Raw genomic sequence first — 25,439 nt, forward strand, 5'->3', positions numbered from 1 at the left:
GTTTCAAGTTACTTATTACTTTATTTTCAAAAGACTTTTGCATATGTTGTATATTGAAGGTGAGCTAGGGACATGTCTTAGCCCCCGCCCACACTCATGTTTAGAGGCATCTAGTTGGACATATGTTTGAGTCAATATTGTCATAAAATATTTTTTTAGATTACTATACATGGCTTAGACTCTCTTATGATGTTTCCACTTTTATATTTTACGTTATCTATGCTTATGATATGTACAAAAGGCTTTGTTGGAGCCCTTCGGGGTTTCAATCGTCGTGTTACGACTAGGTCCTAGATTAGGCCGTGAGAGTAAGTTAGAGGCGAGGGTTTCTGTAAAAACCCTCCAAAGGTCTGCTCCTAGCTTCGTGAGAGCAACGGGATGAATCTCTACACTAGAAGGATCCCAACTGGCGTATTTTAGTCCTACCTCGCCCTTCTAGCATCTCGAATGAAGGATTGGAACCGTTCTATCTGCCCACAGCTACTTGGCGCCCAGGTAGGCTTGGCTTCTCTTCTTTTTGTAGTTAAATCTATACCCATTGCGTAGTATAGAAGGAAATCTAATGAGAAATCATATAATTATGCTCTAGGTCACGAGTTATGTGTAGAAATTCAGGTTTTAGTAGTGGTCTAACTTGAAGTTGCCGGGGTAAGGGAGTGTTAAATGAATTTTAGGGAAATTGGCGGTGATTTTGTTGTACTAGCATGAGGGTAATTGTAAATGTCATAGTTGCTTGCACATTGATATTTCGTTCCTTCTGGTTTGAATGTTGAGGTTGCTTGTTAGCAGTGAGTTTTTCTCATTGGATTTTTAAGTCAGTAATTGTAACATCCCCTTAAAATGTTGTATACGATATTTCAATTCTCGCCTAAACATGATACAGCCTCTGTATTTTGGGCATAACTTTTCATAAGAATATCTAAATTGATTGATTCAAATTTCAGAGTAACCACAAGATCATTACCTACAACTTGTATGAAGATAATGTTTTAAGTTTCGGAGTTTAAGTAGGTCAAATAAATTAATTTTTGTAAGGAAGGATGTTGTGACGGAAAGGAGTGTTTATAGAAGCAAAATCATATCTCATTGTAGGATTATCCAAATGGGTTGATTCTTGAACTATATGAAACTAGACTTCCATATCTACAATTCTTATGAAGACATCAAATCCTAATAAGAAATTTAGCTTATTCAAATATAGCTCCGAAAAAGAGTATTCTGTTAAAAAGAACTCATCTCACCTACCATGGAAAGATCTAGATACATTTGACATCACTCATGACATAAATTGTCCTCCATTTAACATCATCCATGACATCAATATATTCCATTAAATTTTCAGATTTTTCTTTATAATTATTTTATTTATTGTTAGATCTCTCTTTCCCACCTATAAATACCCACCTTATTTCCTCATTTTATTCATCAAGCTTTCTCAAGCAAGTCTTCTCTCTATACACTTGTTTACTCATTCTCAAAATATAGTTTTAGTTCTTAGTAGTGAATAAATACTATTTCGATGATTCATATACTCCGGGTAGTACACAAAATGTTCCGGCGAGGAGAAAAGCTAGGACTCAAGAGTATTCATTAAGTCTTTCGGTTCCGACTAAAGCTTCGGATTGCAGGTATGTAACGCTTCAATGAGAGTATTTCTTCCACTCTCATGTCTAAATTATTTTAATTATATGATAAATTATATTTATTTTCTTTAAGCTCTACTCTAAGTTATGTGGGTATTTATCCATGGGTTCTTCCACCCACATAGTCCAAAAACTCTTTCAATTAAGTCTCTTGATTTCAAGTAATATTTTCTTATAGTAATTTTTAATTTTACTTAATAGTATGAATCATGGTTAAACTAATGATTATTTCTCTATTTTGATGCAACATAATTTCATATGTATGAATTGATGGTTTACAAGTAATTCCTCTATTTATCTATTTAAAGGTTTTTGAAATTCATGGTGGGTTGTTTAAAGCATGATTTTTAATTAATGGATTTCAAAGTATTTATGTATATTTAGTTACATACATATTTGCAAGCTGAAGTGATTTGAACCCACCTAGTTTTACTATGTTTTTAATAAAGTTTGTCTTGAAAGCTTTGATTCCAAATAAATGTTTATGAAAACAATATCTATGATCAAAAAGAGAGTCTTATGAAATGAAAGAATGATGAGATGATATGAATGATGGATTCTTTATGCAATAAGGACAATTCTTGCATATTTGAATTATCAAATGTTTTAATGAGCTATTCTACCGAATATGATATTTGAATACTCAAGTTATACGCTATGAATATTTTAAAGTATTAAACTATTCCGTGGGATTGACTTAGCACCGAATGAGGCATTGAGGTGGGATTCGGTAAGAGAATCCTAGTAACAACCCCTTGTCTCATTAACTATGTGCCAACATAGGAGCCCTTGTAGGCTTAGGCTAATGGATCCATGAAAGCTCTTAAAGTTAAAGTTAAAGAAATGAATGAAGTTGACGGAGTTCTACCCGGCAAGTAGTCTCCCCGGCCAACGTAGGGGGTTATGTTGGATTCCATGTAATAGCTCGCATGATCTTAAATGTCGGTTATGGGTAATTTCCCACAAATTGAATGTTTTAAAAGATATCCATATGATTTATTATGCATGTATTACATTATGTTCCATATTACATAAATGTTATAATGTTTCTTCAATGTTCATGCATCCTTATATACTTAGTACATTCAAAGTACTAACGCATACTCTTTTGCCTACATGATATCACCACGTAGGGATTGGTGTTCCTCCTCGTTCTCCTCCACGTGGCAAGTTGAGACTTCGTTTGAAGACTACTTTTGGTGAGTTCCCATGTTCCGGGAACAATACTCCTTTATATTTCTAGCTTATGATATGTTGAGATATTTTACTATGGTATTTCTTCTATTATGATTAAGGGTGAGCTAGGGACTTGTTTTAGCCCCGTTAAATCTAATTGTTAGAGGTATTGTTGGACATATGTAAGTTGAAGATTTATTATTATGATTTCCGCTTATTTTATTTATCATCATTACCTATGAAAGGCTAAAAGAATGCTAAGAGGCTTTCGGGTTCCTCATTCGCCATGTCACGTCTAGGACCTAGGCTTGGGTCATGACAAACTTGGTATCAGAGCCCGAGGTTTTGAATGATCCTTGGAGTCCAACATATTGCATTGAATAGGGTCTTGTTCATGGTTGTGAAGCGCGCCACAATTATGAATAAGAGACTATGAGGCATTTTGGAAAAAAATTTCACTTCTTTCAAATTCATGTCGTGCCTTAGAGTTTCCTAAGCTTTCCTTTAACTAATGACCCATTTCGTGTTCTCTAGATAATGACTCGTGGAAGAACACCTCGAAGAGCAAGGGTTGACGATGAGGACCAAACTCCTCCGGTTCCTAATGCCCAACATCATGAGGATGGGGTAACCCATGCTGAGTTTCGTAGTGTTATTATTTTGTTAGCTCAAGTTGTAGCCAACCAAGGGAATCTAGGTGTTCCTCTTCCCCAAATGCAAAATCCAGCCTCTAGGATTCGAGATTTCCAAAGGATGAATCCGCTCGAGTTCGATGGTTCTAAACTAGATGAGGACCCTATAGAGTTCATTAATGAGGTGTACCAGATTGTGGCTATCATGGGTGTGCCACCAAATGAGAAGGCCGAGCTAGTGGCCTATCAACTCAAAGGTATGGCTCGAGTGTGGTACGAACAATGGGTTGTTGAGATGGATGAAGAAATAGGGTCAATAGGATGGGAAGAGTTCAAAGATGCCTTCCTAGACCGTTTCTTCCCATTGGAGCTAAGAGAGGCCAAAATACAAGAGTTCATCAACCTCCGTCAAGGGAGTATGAGCGTGAGAGAGTATGCTCTCAAATTCACTAAGTTGTCAAAGTATGATCCCTTCATGGTCTCCGACCCAAGAGCTAGGATGAGCAAGTTTATTTCTGGTATCTCAAGCTTGGTGTCCAAGGAGTGCAAAACGGCCATGTTGGTCAAGGAGATGGACATCTCTCGGTTAATGACTTACGCAGAACAAATTAAAGAAGAGAAGCTTAGAGAGAGATCAAGGGGGTTCAAAAAGGCTAGAGTGGATGGTGGAAGGTTTAACCCTCAAAGGTCCGATCATGGTAACAATGGCAAAGGCCAAGGTGGTCAACGATTTGTGGGACAAGGTTCCACCAATACTCCTCCTCCAAAGTTTAACAAGGAAAAGAGTGGTAAACCAATGATTCCAAGAGAGAATATTTCTACTCAAACTTTCCCCGCTTGCAAGAAGTGTGGAAGGACTCACAAAGGGGAATGCTTAGCCGGCTCCAATGCATGCTTTAAGTGTGGCAAGCTTGGCCACCATGCTAAGGATTATAGAGATGGTGGTGGTAAGACTCAAGGATAAATTGCTCATGGTCAACAAGTCCAAGGAGGTGTCCAACGCACCAACCGCTTTTACGCCTTGCATGGGAGACAAGAGGTTGAGGATGCACCCAATGTCATTACCGGAATGTTACAGGTCTTTTCTTTTGATGTGTATGAACTATTAGATCCGGGTGCAAATTTATCTTTTGTTACTCCATTCCTTGCTAATAGATTTGATATTTTACCCGAGATGTTATTAGAGCCTTATTTGGTGTCTACCCCTGTTGATGAGTCAGTTATTGCTAGAAAAGGTCTATAGGGGTTTTCTTGTGTCTATCTTGCATAAAGTTATTCCTTGTGATCTCATTGAGCTTGACATGATAGATTTCGATGTCATTCTTGGTATGGATTGGTTACATGCATCTTATGCTTCCATAGATTGTAGAAATCATCGAGTCAAGTTCTAATTTCCAAATGAGCCTGTTATTGAATGGCAGGGTCGTGATTTGGTGGTGAAGGGTCAGTTTATTTCTTATCTTAAGGCCTGCAAAATGATTTCTAAGGGATGTATTTACCACATTGTGAGGGTTAAGGATGTCAACTCCAAAATTCCTTCTCTTGAGTCAATTCCTATAGTCAATGAATTCCCCGATGTCTTTCCTGATGACCTTCCTGGTGTCCCTCCCGAAAGGGAAGTTGATTTTGGTATTGATCTCCTCCCTAATACCTAACCTATCTCTATTCATCCTTATCATATTGCCCTGGCAGAATTAAAAGAGTTGAAGAAACAATTAAAAGACTTGTTAGAGAAGGGGTTCATAAGACCAAATATTTCGCCATGGGGTGCTCCTGTGTTATTTGTGAGAAAGAAGGATGGATCGCTTCGAATGGTCATAGACTACCGTCAATTAAATAAGATGACCATTAAGAACAAGTACCCACTCCCTAGAATAGATGACTTGTTTGATCAATTGCAAGGGGCAAGTCACTTATCTAAGATCGACCTTCGGTCTGGCTATCACCAAAGGGAGTGTGACATTCCCATAACGGCCTTCCGAACAAGGTATGGTCACTATGAGTTTGTGGTGATGAGTTTTGGGTTGACGAATGCATCGGCGGTGTTTATGGACTCGATGAATATGGTGTTCAAACCTTACCTTGATACCTTTGTGGTGGTCTTCATTGATGATATTTTTATTTACTCTCGGGGTGAGGAAGAACATAAAACTCACTTGAGAGTTGTGCTTCAAACATTGAGGGATATGCAATTATTTGCAAAATTTAGTAAGTGTGAATTTTGGTTAAAGGAGGTAGCATTTCTTGGTCATGTAGTGTCCGGTGATGGGATCAAGGTTGATCCTAAGAAAATAGAGGCAGTCAAAAATTGGCCTAAACCATTATCTACTTCAGACATTAGGAGCTTCTTAGGTCTAATCGGGTACTATAGAAGGTTCGTCAAAGGCTTTTATTCCATCTCATCCCCTATGACAAAATTGACCCAAAAGAAATCCAAATTCATATGGACAGATGAGTGTGAGGAGAGTTTCCAGACCTTAAATGATCAACTTACCTCTGCTCCTATTTTTACTCTCCTAAAAGGATTAGAAGGGTTTGTAGTTTATTGTGATGCTTCAAAGATTGGTTTAGGTTGTGTCTTAATGCAAAACGGCAAGGTCATAGCCTATGCTTCTAGGAAATTAAAGGTGCATGAGCGCAACTACCCTACCCATGACCTTGAATTGGCGGCCGTTGTTTTTTCTCTGAAGATTTGGAGGCATTACCTCTATGGTGTGCATGTGGATGTGTATACTGATTATAAGAGTCTTTAATATGTGCTCACCTAAAAGGACCTTAATCTAAGGCAAAGGAGGTGGCTAGAACTCCTTAAGGACTATGACATGAGTGTGCACTATCATCCGGGTAAAGCCAATGTGGTTGCTGATGCACTTAGTAGAATGTCTATGGGGAGTGTGGCCCATGTGGATAAAATAAAGAGGGAGTTGGTGAAAGATGTTCACCGATTGGCTAGATTAGGGGTGAAGTTGGGTAGTACTAATAATGGGGGTATGGTTGTTCAAAATAGGTCTGAATCCTCTTTGGTAGTGGATGTTAAATCAAAGCAAGATCTTGACCCAAAGTTTATTGAGTTAAAGAAGTTGGTAAAGGAAAAGAAGATAGAGGTCTTTTCCCAAGAGGGAGATGGGGTTCTATACTACCAAGGTCAGATATGTGTTCCAGATGTTGATGGCCTAAGGAGTTTGATCTTGATAGAGGCTCATAATTCTAGATACTCCATTCATCCCGGTTCAACGAAAATGTACCGAGACTTAAAAGAGTTGTATTGGTGGGGTGGCATAAAGAAGGACATAGCAAGCTTTGTGTCCGAATGTACAAATTGCCAACAAGTGAAGGACGAACATCAAAGGCCGGGTGGCCTAGCCCAAGACATTGAAATCCCTACTTGGAAGTGGGAAGATGTGAATATGGATTTCGTAGTGGGTTTGCCTCATACCCGGAAGCGTCATGACTCGATTTGGGTAATTATTGATAGAATGACTAAGTCAGCTCACTTCCTACTGATTAAAACTTCCTATAGTGCTGAAGACTATGCCAAGTTGTATATTCGGGAGTTGGTGAGGTTACATGGTGTGCCGTTATCCATTATTTCGGATCGTGGTACCCAATTCACTTTTCACTTCTGGAGATCATTTCAAAAAGGCCTCGGTACTAAGGTAAAGTTGAGCACAGCATTCCATCCTCAAATGGATGGGCAAGCCGAAAGAACGATTCTAACACTAGAGGATATGTTAAGGGCTTGTATGTTGGAGTTTAAAGGGAATTGGGATGATCATCTAGCTCTCATCGAGTTTTCCTATAATAATAGTTATCACTCAAGTATTGAGATGGCGCCGTTTGAGGCTTTGTATGGGAGACGATGTAGATCACCGATTGGTTGGTTCGATGTAGGCGAGATGACCTTATTGGGCCCCGATTTGGTACTTGATACTTTAGAAAAGGTGAAGATCATTAGAGAAAGGTTGAAGACGGCTCAAAGTCGTCAAAAGTCCTATTCTGATACTAGAAGAAGGGATCTTGAGTTTAATATAGACGATTGGGTATATCTAAAGGTTTCACCCATGAAAGGTGTGGTTCGATTTGGTAAGAAAGGGAAATTGAGCCCTAGGTATGTAGGGCCTTATAGAATCGTGAGACGTGTTGGTAAGGTTGCATATGAGGTGGAATTACCATTGGAAATGGCCGTGGTTCATCCGGTGTTTCACGTGTTTATGTTGAAAAAATGTGTGGGTGATCCTAGTTCCATTGTACATATGGGAGTAGTGAATATAGAAGAAAACTTGACCTATGAAGAAGTTCCTGTAGAAATTTTGGACCGGTAAGTTAAGAGATTGAGGAACAAAGAAGTTGCATATGTTAAAGTCCTTTGAAGAAATCAACAAATAGAAAGTGCAACATGGGAAGCAGAAGCGGATATGATTAAGAGATACCCTCATCTTTTTCCCTCTACCCAAACCTAAGGTATTAAGTTGTCCTTGCTCAATTACTTGAAATCTTTACATCTCAATTTTTCTTGTCATATGCTTGCAAAATTATTAAATATGTTTTAAACAATGTTTTAAATTATACTATTGCATTAATGATAGGTTGTTTGTTTACACTCTACTCTACTCAATCTAAGTCTTTCCTCATTTGATGACGAATGTTCTCAAGGGGGAGATAATGTAACATCCCCTAAAAACGTTGTATACAATGTTTCAATTCTCGCCTAAACATGATACAGCCTCTGTATTTTGGGCATAATTTTTCATAGGAATATCTAAATTGGGTGATTCACATTTCTTCCTAACCACAATATCATTACCTACAACTTGTATGAAGACCATATTTTAAGTTTCGGAGTTTAAGTAGGTCAAATAAATTAATTTTTGTAAGGCAGAATGCTGTGATGGAAAGGAGTGTTTATAGAAGAAAAATCATATCTCACTGTAGGATTATCCAAATGGGTTGATTCTTGAACTATATGAAACTAGACTTTCATATCTACAATTCTTATGAAGACATCAAATCCTAATAAGAAATTTAGCTTATTCAAATATAGCTCCGAAAAAGAGTATTCTGTTAAAAAGAACTCATCTCACCTACCATGAAAAGATCTAGATACATTTGACATCACTCATGACATAAATTGTCCTCCATTTAACATCATCCATGACATCAATATATTCCATTAAATTTTCAGATTTTTCTTTATAATTATTTTATTTATTGTTAGGTCTCTCTTTCCCACCTATAAATACCCACCTTATTTCCTCATTTTATTCATCAAGCTTTCTCAAGCAAGTCTTCTCTCTATACACTTGTTTACTCATTCTCAAAATATAGTTTTAGTTCTTAGTAGTGAATAAATACTATTCCGGTGATTCATATACTCCGGGTAGTACACAAAATGTTCCGGCGAGGAGAAAAGCTAGGACTCAAGAGTATTCATTAAGTCTTTCGGTTCCGACTAAAGCTTCGAATTGCAGGTATGTAACGCTTCAATGAGAGTATTTCTTCCACTCTCATGTCTAAATTATTTTAATTATATGATAAATTATATTTATTTTCTTTAAGCTCTACTCTAAGTTATGTGGGTATTTATCCATGGGTTCTTCCACCCACATAGTCCAAAAACTCTTTCAATTAAGTCTCTTGATTTCAAGTAATATTTTCTTATAGTAATTTTTAATTTTACTTAATAGTATGAATCATGGTTAAACTAATGATTATTTCTCTATTTTGATGCAACATAATTTCATATGTATGAATTGATGGTTTACAAGTAATTCTTCTATTTATCTATTTAAAGGTTTTTGAAATTCATGATGGGTTGTTTAAAGCATGATTTTTAATTAATGGATTTCAAAGTATTTATGTATATTTATTTACATACATATTTGCAAGCTGAAGTGATTTGAACCGACCTAGTTTTACTATATTTTTAATAAAGTTTAACTTGAAAGCTTTGACTCCAACTGGAGATAACAGAGGTGTGACCACTTCCATACAGTAGCAGTGCCAAGGCAGTTCGGGTATGATTGCCCATACTGGAACCAAAGGAGTTTCCTCTTCTAGTTTAAATGTTGGAGTCCACAGTTGCAATCTCATAAGTTGGCCTTGGATATACATTTTACCTTTTGACCAAACTGTGGAGTGATCAAACTCATTTTCCAAATCAATGTATAAATGTCTAGAGTTGAAATGAGTCAATTTCACTCCTCCTTTAAGCTCTGTTTGGAGGATAAACTCATTTCTAATTACTTCCATTCTAGGCATGGTATGTGTAAATTTTCCAACTAGAGTGTATTTACATCTACCTGCTAGGTTAACCATGAAGTCTTCCTCTGTAAACAACACTGCAGGGTATCCTTGTTTGGTTGTGATTTCAGGAGGTGAGATATGTATTGGACCATTCTGAACATGTTCTTGGGCTCTAAGCCTAGTTGCTAGAGTATGTGTGACCACAGGATTTGGTGGAATGGGATTATTAAGATTGGGATTTCTTATTTGGGTGGTGGTTTTGGTGGCAGGATTATTTCCAATAGCCCAGGCCTGAGGCACCACATGATTAATATGATTAGGGACAGCAAGGCTAGTTCTATTCACATGGGGTCTACTAGGTTCAGTTCTACCAGACTTATTTTTTACAGGTTCAAAGTTGTTAGAAATTATCAAAGGTTGGTTATTAGGAATGTAAGGAGTATGTTTGGTTTGTTTATGGGTCTGCTGCTGAACAGTAGCATGGTCTTCTTGGACTTGGCCCTTACTCTTTTGTTTATTTATCTCTGCAACAACTGTCTGAGTACTAGGGGGTTGATCATTTATAACATATTGAACTGGTTGCAGATTCACATTGGGTCCCTCACTCAACTGTGCAGGTTGTTTTTGCACATATCTAGTGGAAGTATTCCCCTGTACATTGTGTTTATTAACAAGACCAACATATTGAACTGGAGCCTGCATTTCCTCAGAGTTCTTGGACACAGAGAGTTGCATATCAGAAGTTCTAATAGTAGAGACCTTAGCTATAGTATCATTTTGCAAAGTATTATCAAGTAAGTTAGTTTCATTTGGTTTAGTAGTGTCAATATACTTTTGAGCCACATTTTGATTAGTATGGTTAGAAGACTTACCTGGAGGAGCCACTGTAGGACTACTGTTGCATTGCTGATCAGCACCTCTTTTTGGGACATGATCATGATCCTCAATGCATTCCAATGTGTGCACTTTTTACCCCTTTTCTGCTGGTATTGGTCATGAACCAACACACCATCCACAGTTTCAGCTTGAACATACATGTTACAGTGTTTTTCAGCTTGAGGAGTGTCTCGACGACATTTTGAATTTGGGCTTTTTGGCAATGATTCGAGGCACCCTTGATAGCTTGGAAGCTGTATATCACGTTGATGAACCTTTTGGCATTGGTCGCCAGTTAATTGGATCGCCGGAGCTCCGGCACCACCACAGTCGTCTTGATGACTTTTTGAATTTGAACAATTTGGGGAAGATTCGAAGTTCCCTACCTGGATAGGATGATGCGCACCCCCATTGTGCTTCTTTTGGGGTTGATGTTGTGCCGGAAAGTTCGTCGGAGCTTCGGCGAGAAATGTACTGTCAGTGTTCCTGGAGATATTCGAAGCTTTTGGTGAGGAACTGAGATGGAGCTCATGGGTGGGAAGATGCGCAGCATCTTGTAGAACATATTGGCATTCATCTTGTTCGATTTGGGTCACCGGAGCTCCGGCGCCGCCATCACTATGTTCGCCGGCAATGGTTCCTCCGGCGAAACTTATACCCAAAGATTCATCTTGGCATGGAGAGCAAACCCCTGCTACTGCGCCATCACGAACATGGCCGGAATCTGCTCGAATATGGAGGCGCAATTCGTGCGTGTGTGCTGCGATGCTTGAAGAAATTGTCTGCTGAGTGCTGTCAATAGGGGCAATGAAATTCTGAGATTTTTGGACCACATCTAGTCCTTGTGTTGCTAAATTCGATTTTGCATTCCTTTGTACTCGAATCAATCCTGAATTGTGCAATAAAATGATTTTTTGTGCACGCTGCAGTTCTTCCTCAGTAATATGAACATCCATCGCTTTAGGATTTTGCAAATTAGATGAGCTGCAGTTGGAATTTTGGAATGTAGTAACTTGCATTAGATTCGTATCGACACGATCTTCAATCCTGTCTTTCAAACGAAATTTTTTCATGTCGGGAGGTGGGTCCCACTCCATTTCGAGATTATGACTACAATGCCCTTCCATGAGAGCTTTTTGGTAGATAGATGTTTTAGAGAGAGAAGTAAATCACAAAAATGAAAAGCATGTAGGGGGATTAGGGGTTGAGGTAGGGGGTGGGGCAGGGTAAAAAAAATAAAATATTTAAAATTTGAAATATGTTAAAAAAATTATTTTTGTGTGGGGGGGGGGGGACTGTTGGGGTGGGGGGATGGTAAGGGGTCGTGTTAGGGGGGGCGGTAAAAAAAATGAAAATTTCAAAATTTAAAATATTTTTCAAAAGTAAATTTTTAATTTTTTTTTGGAGGGGCGTGATGGTGGTGGGAGGGCGGCCGGGGAGGGGGAGGGTGGGGGTGGGGGTGGGGGCTGGTAGGGGGGATGGGTGAGGGTGGAGTGAAAAAATAAAATTTTAAAATATTTTTTTTAAAAATGATATTTTAAATTTTTTTTTGCGGAGGGGGGGGGGGGGGTTGGGGGGAGAGGGGGTTGATGGGTGTAGGGTGGTGGTCGGAGTAGGGATGAAGTAAAAATAAAATTTTAAAATATAAATAATTTTTAAAAATAAATTTTTTTTTTTTGGGGGGGGGGGAGGTGTTTCATGGTATGGGTGGAATAAAAAGAAAACAATATAATTTGAGGTTGAAAGAGAGTTTTGAAAAATATTTTTCTTAGCTTTTGGAATGAAGTCATTTTTCTTAAATTTTTTTGAAAAATATTTTTTAAAACATTTAAGTCAACCAAACACGAAAACATTGGAAACCAAATCCACTCCAAAGGTTAGAATATTCTTCTTTACAAGTTTCTTAGATACGTGTGAATGTTCTAATAAAATATAGCAGGTTGAATTGCTTTTTTTAGGTCAGAAAATCATTTTAGAAATAATAAACAATAGTCCCGCGAAATGGATAGTGAATAAAACCAATAAAATTAGACGATCAAACAAGAAATGTACATCAACAGAAATATCCAATTATAACACTTCCATCGTTTCAATTTGTTTATTTTATTTTTATTTGATATGAAGTTTACTAAAGTAAAGATAACTTTTAAATTGAATGGTTTTAAAATAAAAATATGTCAAATGTATTAAAATGTTCTTTAATCATCTGATATTAAATATGTAATTTTGAAATTAAGGAATTGTAAAAAAAAAGTAAAGTAACATTACTTTAAAATAGACTAAAAAGACAAATAGGACAAACTGAAACCAAAACAAAGGGATATTTTATTCCATTATGCAGTAGAGCACATTAGAAGAAGCTTTTTTCACGAATTACAATTAGTAGAGCAACACACAAAATGAGATGTCAAAAAACCAACCCATTTTGTTGCGCGCTCCAGAATAATCTTAAATGGCACACCATAAGTGGAAGTTAATTTGTACAAACCTCACACACTCTAATTAAATATATGTTTGTAGAATAGAATACTGAACCTTAGTAGCATATAAATTAGGCTAAAACGTCGGTGCCACTAAAATGAGTTAATTGATTAGTAATCCCAAAGGGAATCATCGATTTCGTCGTAGTCACTCATTTCATTATTAAAGATTGTGTCTTCAGTAGTCCACATTTTTGGTGAATCCATAGGGAAGTCATTAATAGCTTGAATTTGACTTGGAGAGAGTCCTATGGTTACTGGTGCTACATCGACATGACTAGTAGAGGCCATGGAATTTGTGGTCTTGACTCTTAGTGCAGCCTGTTGAGCAGCCAAACGTATGTCTTCAGGGGAACAACCTGCAGGCAGCTTAGGGTGATGATCCACCAACTCTGGGAAATTTAGTTTAGCTGCATGTCCCCTGAGGTGCAATGCAGCTGAATCATATGCAGCCGCCGCCATCTCCGCTGTCTCAAAACTCCCTAGCCATATCCTCGTTTTCTTCCCTGGCTCACGGATTTCAGACACCCATTTCCCCCATTTCCTCTTTCTAACACCTCTATATTCTGATGTTATACCACCTCTCTTAACCTCTTCCATTGTATTATATATATGCAGTGTTAATTAAGCAAAAGTGTGATCAAGTTAAGTATATATAGAAATGGATGTATTTGGAACAAGCATCATTTATGATGTGTTAGTATATAATCAAACAACTATGAGAGTAATTAGAGGGAGCTTCCATGTTCTTTCGGAGGACTTTTGTGGGACAAGAGTGTTCGGATTTTTATATTTGTTTTTGTAAGTTTTAATATCTAAGAGTAATGCGTTACGGGTTAGCAGCAACTATATTTGGAGAATGAGCACGTTTGTTATAGATTAATTAATAATGTCTTTAACTCTCAGTTTCTTAATAAGTATATCTGGGGAATAATTGTAATATTATTGGAGCAAACTTACAAGTAACGGAAGAGGATAAATGGATGAGGTTCTTTGTTAGGTGATGTCTTCCTGTTCTAAGACGCGGTTTTTATGTAGGTGTCAAGTTTTCAGCTCATTGTTGATTAAAAAAGAATGTTAATTAACTGTCCCCAATTCACCTCGTACACTGCTCCACATCCCTTCAAATAAAATGGAACCAACTGCTACTCTTAAGGAACCAGTTGAGTGTTTGACCATAATTGAATTTTTCTTTTCTTAAAAAGAAAACACAACATTTTAATATTTAGCTATTCTTTTATTTTGTAAATAAATATTTATAACTCTAGAAATAGAGAATAATTACTTATAACTAGAAAGCATTCACAATATATTCCTAAAGACTTTGACAGTTTTGTTTAGGATGAGAATTTGTGAGATACAAGTTTTACGCAATCACTTATGTGAACCTTTTTTTATTCTCAGTAAATTTTGTGAGGTTGTTTCTCTCGATATTTTATGTTATCTTTTATATAGTGGATTGTTAATCTCCTCATGAGGACATGAGCAATCCACTATATAAACAAGAGTACAAAATATTGAGATAAACAATCCCACAATATTCATTTAGAATAAAAAGAGATTCAAACAAGTGATAACATAATACTTGTGTCTCACAAATTTTTCCATAAACAAAACTCGCAGAACTACATTATAAATGCTTCCAAGTTTGAAAGAATGTGTCTCTATTTATAGAATTATAAATAGTTTCCTAAAAGAGAAAGGAGTAGCTAAATATGAAAATTTTGTATTTTCCTTTTAGGAAAAGAAAAACCTAACTATGATAAGAAAATAAGGCAAACACCCAACAATTTTCTCCCTTGACCTAAATTTATGACAAAATAAATTTACTCCGCATTCTTCACATAATTTTCACCAAGTTGAATCTCCAATTCCAAAATCTCCTTCATTTCTGTATATGACACACTGAGTAGCACTTTGATAAATTTCTAAAATAAAAATCTTCATTAATGTAAAATAGAATGAAACAAGAACTTAAACCATCAAGATTAACACCCGTTTTTAACTTTGCCATGATACCAGTTGTTATGATGGAAAGAGGCTAACTCAAAATAGAAAAAAGAATATATAAAATTTAACGAAGAAAAACCCTATTAGTCAAATGTAACAATCACGGAATTGTAGAGATCCAAATAGCTATACTATAACAATAAAAATGTTACAAATATTTTTCAAAAATAGCAACACAAAAATGTTCAACCACAGAGAAGCAATAATATTACCAAGAAATAAAAATCGAGAGATCACCCAAAATAGAGTTATTGTCAGGACTTAAAACTGGATGCTTCTAACCTCCTAATGTGATCTTGTAATGACCCTCAAGGTCATTTTTGGAATTTTTGTAAAATGACCATTTTACCCCTCCCTTTAGATGCCCCGAGTCATTTCTAATTGTTACCGGGTGTTGATTTTTAGAAAATCCTATGAAAAGTTAAGTCCTTGAAAATTTTGAGTTTCATAAGCTTTAAGTGTTAAAAAGTGGTATTTGGGGTCAATTAGAGCTACGGGTCTCAGAATGGAATTCCGTCGATTCCAGCAGCTCCGAAATGTCGAAATAGGCTTAGGAGACTTTACAGAATCAGTTTTGGAGCTGTAACGAAGATTTGAGGCCTTGAGTTGAGAATTTGAAGAACTTTAAGGCAAGGTTTGACTTTGGTCAACTTTTGGACTTTCGATGCTCGGAATGGAATTTCGACAACTTCGTTGGATTCAGGAGATGGTTTTTGGTCTAGAAGAAGTGTTGGTTGAATTTTTAGAGGTCCCGAGTCCATTTTGGTATTTTAAAGGCCTAAGTTAGTTTAGTTGCGACTTTTTAAGTTTTGGGCTAACGAAATCTCGAATTCAAATTCTGATGGTTCCATCAGCTCCGGAATGACCAAATTAGGCTAGTGGCACTGTTGGAATGACTATCGAGTCAATCGATACGAGTTTGGGGCTATTTGGCACTTTTGACTTTGAAACTTAGCTTATAGTTGACTTTGGTCAACATTCTTGGAAAATGCGCTCGAATAAAAATTCCGACAGCGCGGTTAGTTCCGGAATGTTGATTTTGGTCTAGAACGACCCTTCGTTCGCTTTTTGAGGCTTCCGGACTAATATCGAGGCCCGTTGTGAAATATGACTTAAAATGACTCTTGGATGTGGGACCCACTTTTTATTATAATAACCTCGTATGAGAATTCTGAATGCGCCATTGAGTCCGAAATATCGAATTTAGTAGGGTAGCATATCTGGTTTATTTTTATCGGATTCCGAACGAATTCCGAGGGTCCATTCGGAGACTTTAAATAATAGAAAATCAGAAAAATCTGGTGCAATAGTGCAGATTTTTGCACCAGATTTTCAGATTTTTCTCCTCAACTTTGAACCCTCATTTCTTGAGTTCTAGAGCTCCAAATTAGGTGATTCAAAAGGCAAAATTGTGAGGGTTTTCGTGGAGAACGCATTGGAGAGATTGAAAACTAATTTGGAGCATTCGATTCAGGTAAAAATCGTGATATTATTTGCAGCAGTGTCCATTTCCGGAATGGATTTTTGAAGAACTTTGACAAGTTATTTCTTGACCAATATAAATCCGATTTGGGCGATTCCAGAGGCTATCTTGCGTGGAAATTTAAGGAGAACATCGTGGAAGTTTCAGAATCTGTTTTTGGCACGTCGTTCGAGGTAATAAATTGATTTTTAGCTGCAGATTTAGTGATTTTCGGAATAAAATTTTATTGAATTTTGAAAGAGTGTATCTTGGTCAATATAACTCCGTTTTGAGTGATTTTTGAGGCTAGATTGTGGGGGTTTTCGCAAGGATCATCATAGTGCAATTTGTTTGGGTTGAAAGAGTCTCGTATTTCCAGAATTTACTGATTTTGATGCTGCCATTTTTAGTCCTTTAGTCCGAATTTATGAGTTTTGGTTGTTTGATCATCTTGCGTAATTTCCCACCCTGAATTGTGTTATAAATCTGATTTGTGAGCTTGGGGTGACGTTTAGAACCTGTTTTAAGGGTCAAATCCAGAATTTCGTATGTGGGCCCCACAATTCCCGTTTTCGACCCAAAAATTGGTCCATTTCCAAAAATTATGAAATTAGTGTCTAAACGACCGTATCGACGTTGTGGTTCTATTTTTGACAGTTTGGCAGCGTTACGAGGTCGTTCGAAAGGAAAAAGCTCCAGCACAGTGATTTGAAGCTCGCGTGTTTAGCCTATAGGTAGGCTACGGTTTACCTTTCTTTAGATTGAGTTGGAATGTGTGAAAGCATGTTGAAATAGTTGGGATTTTGGTTGGGTAGTTTAATTGTATATCTCAGGTGTTAGAAATCATGTTTTAGGCTTGTTATCGGGTTTTTCGGGTATTTAGAAGTAGATGTATCTTGTCGTTATTTGTTAGTATTATAAGGAGAGTTGAATGAGCATGTTGTTGATACTGTGGAGTATGTTGGCCTTAGTATAGGTGTTAGAAATTATGCTTTAGGCTTGTTATCAGGTTTTTCACGTATTTAGAAGCATGTGTATCTTATCGTTATTTGTTAGTATTATAAGGAGAGTTGAATGAGCATGTTGTTGATACTGTGGAGTATGTTGGCCTTAGTATAGGTGTTAGAAATCATGCTTTAGGCTTGTTATTAGGTTTTTCAGGTATTTAGAAGCATGTGTATCTTATCGTTATTTGTTAGTATTATAAGGAGAGTTGAATGAGCATGTTATTGATACTGTGGAGTATGTTGGCCTTAGTATAGGATGTAAACTTTCTTTATATGCCCGGCATCGCTCCGGTGGACTTAGATCCCTGTAGAATGGTGTAGCGGGCTAGTGCCTAGTAGTTGGCCTTAGCTAGGCGATACCCTTGCTCTTAATAACACTCCCACCCATAACTCGGTATAGTCATAACTTTTGAGATGCGTTGGCAATACTAGAATTTATGATCGTTTGGCTTCGGCTCTGGTTCAAGTTTTGGCGGCATACCAGTTGACACATTGTGGAGGAAATTATCGGTACGGTTGTTGATTAGTTGGAAAGGATATATTCGAAACCATGGGATAAATTATCTATGAGCATCTGGGTACCCAGTCCCGGCCTCCGTTTTGAATTATCGGGGAGCATCCGGGTACTCAGTCCCGGCCTCCGCCGACTTGCTAGTATGACGAGCATCCGGGTATCCAGTCCTGGCCTCGATCATACCGATGTATTACGGTGAGCATCCGGGTATACAGTCCCGGCCTCGACCGCACCGATGTATTACGGCAAGCATCCGGGTATCCAGTCCCGCACTTATGTATTATGGCAAGCATCCGGGTACCTAGTCCCGGCCTTGGCCACTTTGAATATTCGGGCGAGCCTCTGGGTCCCAGTCCCGGCCTCGACCCCTAAGTCACCCCTAGATCGATTGACTCTTGGAGATTCTGGGTTTTGGAAATGATACAGTACTTCGGTTCCTGACATCGCATATTCTTGGTTCCTAGCCTTGGTAGTTGTAGCTATTCTGTGTACTCGGCGAACTTATGGGGGTTCGTTCGGGTTTTTATTTAACTTGCGTACGGGTTTCCCGGCTGGGCTTATGGGGGCCCAGTTGGGTATAGTTAGCTGTAGCTCTCGTAGATAGTACTCTTTTCACTTTAGATGCTTATGTTGATTCCTATTTAGGCTTATTCCTCTTTTTCATATTGTTTTCACCTTTTCTGCCCAGTCGGCCTATGATGCCTATTGGGTACCTGTTGTCTTGGTACTCATACTACACTCTGCATCTACTTTCGTGATGCAGGACCGAGCACCAGCTACTGTCACGAATAGATCGATCTTGTTGTAGTCAGATTCGGAGACTAGGGTGATAACTTGGCGTTTTTGGATCACTTCTGTCTCCTTCAGAATGGATGGCCCGTCTTTTGCCTTCTGAGACTAGCCAGTTGTTTTATATCTTTTTGGTCCACTTTCGGGACTTGTACTCATCTTTTATTTTGTAGCAGCTCTGTACTTGTGACTTCCAGGTTCTGGGAGGGATCTTTAGTTGTTTAAAACATGTTTTGGTTTACTTCCGCTTATTCATTCTGTTTACTTTTATAATTCAATGCTCTTATATAGTTTTTGCCTTCAAACACATTACTTGAAGTTCTGGGTTGACGGGTTGGCTTAACTACTAGAGGGTTATAGTAGGTGCCATCATGACCTGATGAAAAGTGGGTCGTGACAAGTTGGTATCAGAGCCCCAGGTTCGTTGGTCTCACTTGTACAGAGCTAACGTCTAGTAGAGTCTCGCGGATGGGTGCGGAGACGTCCGTAACTTATCTTCGAGAGGCTACAGGATGTCATTAGAAACGATCTCTATGTTGCTTCATTTCGTGCATTCTTGTGTCTTATTGGTTTCCTGAAATCTCATTTGTTTCGCTCTTTCATCGGAATGGTTCGTACGCACGGTACTATTGGAGATGATGACCCACCAGTTCTGGGTAGGCCTTGAGGCCGGCCCCGTAGAGTAGGCAGGGGAGCAGCACTAGCTCCCGACCCGGAGATAGAGCCAAAGCTAGTAGAGGAGCATCAGGACGCTCCTATTCCTACTCAGCCAGAGGGACCACCACCACCAGCACAGCCCCCAACTGCACCAGTTATGACCCCAGCACTGCAGGCAGCGATTGTGCAGCTCCTCACAGCTATAGGGGTTGTACCACAGGCCTCGACCCCAGTAACATGCATACCGGCACCGCGGGATCCGTCCACCTAGTCAGCACCTGAGGTTCAGCCGCCTCCACCAGTTGTTGCACCCCCGCCAATAGTTTTGGAGGGTGTGATGTCATTACAGGATCAGAAGATGTTAGGGGTATTTAGAAGGCTGTCACCCCCGATATTTTCTAGAGCTATTGGCGAGGATGCCATAGCGTTCTTGACTACCTGTCAAGAGCAGCTCCATTCCTTAGGTCTTGTGGAGTCCAGAGGCGCCGACTTCACTGCTCACCAGTTCAGAGGGGCAGCTAGACAGTGGTGGCGCTCTTATTTGCAGTCCAGGCTAGCTGGGTCACCACTATTGACATGGGCCCAGTTCTCAGAGGCTTTCCTGGCTCTATACATCCCTAGGAGTGTTAGGGACCGACTCCTGGATCAGTTTACTCGGTTGGAGAAGGGTCACATGATAATTACGGAGTACGAGGCCAGATTTCATCAGCTTTCCTAACATGCCACTATGATTCTACCCACTGAGGAGGAGCGGGTATGATGTTTTTCTGCGCGGATTGAGACCTTACCTGAGGGTGGGGACTGAGCACTTGGTTTCTGTGGGCTGCTCTTTTCTGGATGTGGTGGATCATGCCCGCACGATCGATATTATTCATCGTCAGGCCCAAAGGGGAAGCGATAAGAGACCTAGGCATCAGGGTAGCTACAGTGGGTCCCAATCTAGGGGCCATGATAGTTATGACAGGCCCCGTCAACGATTCCAGCAGGATAGGTACCAGCAGGGTCAGTCCAACCGGCCGATTCAGGCCGCCCTGCCAACAGTTGAGGGTAGTCAGCCCCGTTCGGGGGGTTCCACTACAGGGCAGAGCTCGAGGGAATCAGGTCTGCTTTCTTCCTACCGCGGATGAGTTATCAAGGGTCGCTCAGCTTCAGGATGCTTCGATTGTGGCTCACTAGAGTACTGGGCTAGGGAATGTCCCGGCCGGGCTAGACCGTTGGTAGTAGCACCACTTCCACCAAGAGGTATAGATCAAGGCCACGGCTGCGGCGATGGTCAACAGGGTGTTCGAGGAGGTTCCCGGGGAGGTAGGTCAGGTGGTAGGGCGAATGTTCGTGGGGGAGGCCGACAGGGCCACTTCTATGATGCTCCGGCGAGGGCAGAGGCTGAGGCATCAGATGATGTTATCACAGGTACTATCCTTATTTGTCAGCAGACTGCTTCAGCTTTATTTGATCCAAGTTCCACGTATTCCTATGTGTCTATATATTTTGCTCCACGTTTGGGTATTCCTTATGAGTCACTTGAGCTCCTGTTACATGTTTCAACCCCGGTAGGGGATTCTTTAGTAGTGGATCAGGTTTGTAGATCCTGTGTGGTGACTATTCAGGGGCATGAGACTCGGGCAGATCTTATTTTACTTGATATGCTAGACTTCGATGTTATTCTGGGCATGGATTGGCTATCCCCTCATCATGCAGTGTTGGACTGTTATGCCAAGACTGTTACATTATCCATGCCTAGTATTCCCCCAGTCTTGTGGTAGGGTTTTTATAGTCGCTCGCCGACTGGGGTCATATCCTTTATGTGGGCCCGATGGCTAATTTGTCGGGTGTTTGGCGTACTTAGCGTATGTCTATGATGTGTCCAGCGAGGCCCCTACTATTGATTCAGTCCCTGTGGTTAGGGAGTATACTGATGTCTTCCCCACTGACCTACCTGGTCTACCCCTAGAGAGAGATATTGACTTTGCCATAGATTTGGAAGCCGGGCACTAAACCTATTTCTATACCACCTTACCGTATGGTCCCCGCAGAGCTCAAGAAGCTCAGTGTGCAGCTTGAGGATCTTTTAGGTAAGAGATTTATTCGCCCGAGTGTGTCGCCGTGGGGTGCACCCATCCTATTTGTTAAGAAGAAGGATGGGACTATACAGATGTGTGTTGATTACAGGCAGCTGAACAAGGTGACGGTGAAAAAACCGTTACCCCATGCCTCGTTTCGATGATCTATTCGACTAGTTTCAGGGTGCGACCGTGTTTTCTAATATTGACTTGAGGTCTGGCTACCACCAGTTGCGGATTAGAGAAGCCGACATTCCTAAGACTGCGTTTCGGACTCGCTATGGCCACTACGATTTCCTTGTGATGTCTTTTGGACTTACTAATGCCCTAACAACTTTTATGGACCTTATAACTCGAGTATTCAGTCCTTATCTTGACTCTTTTGTGATTGTACTCATCAATGATATACTAGTATACTCACAGAGTAGAGAGGAGCACGTGCAACATTTGAGGGTTGTGCTCCAGACCTTGAGAGACCAGCAACTTTATGCTAAATTCTCAAAGTGCGAGTTTTGGTTGGAGTCTGTGGCATTTGCTAGGACACATGGTGTCCAGAGAGGGTATCAGGGTGGATCCGACGAGGATTAAGGTTATTCGTGGTTGGGCTAGGCCCACATCTGTTACAGAGATTCAGAGCTTTGTTGGATTGGCTGGGTATTATCGATGATTCATCGAGGGTTTCTCCACCATTGCATCACCATTGATCCATTTGACTCGCCAGGATGATCCCTTTGTGTGGTCCGAGGAGTGTGAGTCAAGCTTTCGGAAGCTTAAGAAGTGTTCAGTTCTAGAACATTAGTTTCATTTTGAGTTCTTGGTTTTTCAAGTTGAGGTTGGGATTTGGGGCTTTGCGCGGGGTGTCCTTGTTTTGATTGTTTTCATCCTCATATGTTTAGGTAGAGTATGTAACTCCTTAGAGGTTGGTATTGTATGGTTCGATAGGCAATTTTCGAATTGCGTTGAAGGTTTTCGAGATAGGTAAGGATTGGTAGAACGCCCTTAGTGGCTTGGAGAAAAGGATTTGAAAACAAAAGACAAATACTTGAAATTTTGAGTGAGTTGTATCTGCCATGGTCGTGTATTACTCAATTCGGTGGTTTTGGTTTATTTTGGTTGTCCTCAATTGAAATCCAGTGTTTTGAGTCAAGTTCGGGCTAAACGAGTGAGAGTTGGAGCCCAAGAAAGGACTGAAGGAGTTTTTGGAGTTGGAAGTGAAATTGAGGATTTTCTTCTCAGCCTAAATTCTGTGATGGCGTTGTTCAACTCGAGAGGGTGTCTAAAATTTAGGCAAAGCATGCAGGTCCAAAACCCTCGTCCTTTCGTGCCTCTAGAGAGTGATTGTACTTTTACTTTCGCGGACGAAAGTTCTTTTAGTAGTGGATATTGTAATGACCCTCAAGGTCATTTTTGGAATTTTTGTAAAATGACCATTTTACCCCTCCCTTTAGATGCCCCGAGTCATTTCTAATTGTTACCGGGTGTTGATTTTTAGAAAATCCTATGAAAAGTTAAGTCCTTGAAAATTTTGAGTTTCATAAGCTTTAAGTGTTAAAAAGTGGTATTTGGGGTCAATTAGAGCTACGGGTCTCAGAATGGAATTCCGTCGATTCCAGCAGCTCCGAAATGTCGAAATAGGCTTAGGAGACTTTACAGAATCAGTTTTGGAGCTGTAACGAAGATTTGAGGCCTTGAGTTGAGAATTTGAAGAACTTTAAGGCAAGGTTTGACTTTGGTCAACTTTTGGACTTTCGATGCTCGGAATGGAATTTCGACAACTTCGTTGGATTCAGGAGATGGTTTTTGGTCTAGAAGAAGTGTTGGTTGAATTTTTAGAGGTCCCGAGTCCATTTTGGTATTTTAAAGGCCTAAGTTAGTTTAGTTGCGACTTTTTAAGTTTTGGGCTAACGAAATCTCGAATTCAAATTCTGATGGTTCCATCAGCTCCGGAATGACCAAATTAGGCTAGTGGCACTGTTGGAATGACTATCGAGTCAATCGATACGAGTTTGGGGCTATTTGGCACTTTTGACTTTGAAACTTAGCTTATAGTTGACTTTGGTCAACATTCTTGGAAAATGCGCTCGAATAAAAATTCCGACAGCGCGGTTAGTTCCGGAATGTTGATTTTGGTCTAGAACGACCCTTCGTTCGCTTTTTGAGGCTTCCGGACTAATATCGAGGCCCGTTGTGAAATATGACTTAAAATGACTCTTGGATGTGGGACCCACTTTTTATTATAATAACCTCGTATGAGAATTCTGAATGCGCCATTGAGTCCGAAATATCGAATTTAGTAGGGTAGCATATCTGGTTTATTTTTATCGGATTCCGAACGAATTCCGAGGGTCCATTCGGAGACTTTAAATAATAGAAAATCAGAAAAATCTGGTGCAATAGTGCAGATTTTTGCACCAGATTTTCAGATTTTTCTCCTCAACTTTGAACCCTCATTTCTTGAGTTCTAGAGCTCCAAATTAGGTGATTCAAAAGGCAAAATTGTGAGGGTTTTCGTGGAGAACGCATTGGAGAGATTGAAAACTAATTTGGAGCATTCGATTCAGGTAAAAATCGTGATATTATTTGCAGCAGTGTCCATTTCCGGAATGGATTTTTGAAGAACTTTGACAAGTTATTTCTTGACCAATATAAATCCGATTTGGGCGATTCCAGAGGCTATCTTGCGTGGAAATTTAAGGAGAACATCGTGGAAGTTTCAGAATCTGTTTTTGGCACGTCGTTCGAGGTAATAAATTGATTTTTAGCTGCAGATTTAGTGATTTTCGGAATAAAATTTTATTGAATTTTGAAAGAGTGTATCTTGGTCAATATAACTCCGTTTTGAGTGATTTTTGAGGCTAGATTGTGGGGGTTTTCGCAAGGATCATCATAGTGCAATTTGTTTGGGTTGAAAGAGTCTCGTATTTCCAGAATTTACTGATTTTGATGCTGCCATTTTTAGTCCTTTAGTCCGAATTTATGAGTTTTGGTTGTTTGATCATCTTGCGTAATTTCCCACCCTGAATTGTGTTATAAATCTGATTTGTGAGCTTGGGGTGACGTTTAGAACCTGTTTTAAGGGTCAAATCCAGAATTTCGTATGTGGGCCCCACAATTCCCGTTTTCGACCCAAAAATTGGTCCATTTCCAAAAATTATGAAATTAGTGTCTAAACGACCGTATCGACGTTGTGGTTCTATTTTTGACAGTTTGGCAGCGTTACGAGGTCGTTCGAAAGGAAAAAGCTCCAGCACAGTGATTTGAAGCTCGCGTGTTTAGCCTACAGGTAGGCTACGGTTTACCTTTCTTTAGATTGAGTTGGAATGTGTGAAAGCATGTTGAAATAGTTGGGATTTTGGTTGGGTAGTTTAATTGTATATCTCAGGTGTTAGAAATCATGTTTTAGGCTTGTTATCGGGTTTTTCGGGTATTTAGAAGTAGATGTATCTTGTCGTTATTTGTTAGTATTATAAGGAGAGTTGAATGAGCATGTTGTTGATACTGTGGAGTATGTTGGCCTTAGTATAGGTGTTAGAAATTATGCTTTAGGCTTGTTATCAGGTTTTTCACGTATTTAGAAGCATGTGTATCTTATCGTTATTTGTTAGTATTATAAGGAGAGTTGAATGAGCATGTTGTTGATACTGTGGAGTATGTTGGCCTTAGTATAGGTGTTAGAAATCATGCTTTAGGCTTGTTATTAGGTTTTTCAGGTATTTAGAAGCATGTGTATCTTATCGTTATTTGTTAGTATTATAAGGAGAGTTGAATGAGCATGTTATTGATACTGTGGAGTATGTTGGCCTTAGTATAGGATGTAAACTTTCTTTATATGCCCGGCATCGCTCCGGTGGACTTAGATCCCTGTAGAATGGTGTAGCGGGCTAGTGCCT

The 25,439-nt window shown here is 39.4% G+C and overlaps 1 pseudogene; it reads right to left on the reverse strand.

Annotated features, from left to right (window-relative positions):
- Positions 1-13,006: 13,006 nt before the first annotated feature.
- LOC129903963 (ethylene-responsive transcription factor ERF022-like) lies at positions 13,007-13,699 on the reverse strand (annotated as a pseudogene).
- Positions 13,700-25,439: the final 11,740 nt, after the last annotated feature.

This window comes from Solanum dulcamara, chromosome 9 (assembly GCF_947179165.1).
Source record: "Solanum dulcamara chromosome 9, daSolDulc1.2, whole genome shotgun sequence".
Lineage (NCBI taxonomy): Eukaryota > Viridiplantae > Streptophyta > Magnoliopsida > Solanales > Solanaceae > Solanum > Solanum dulcamara.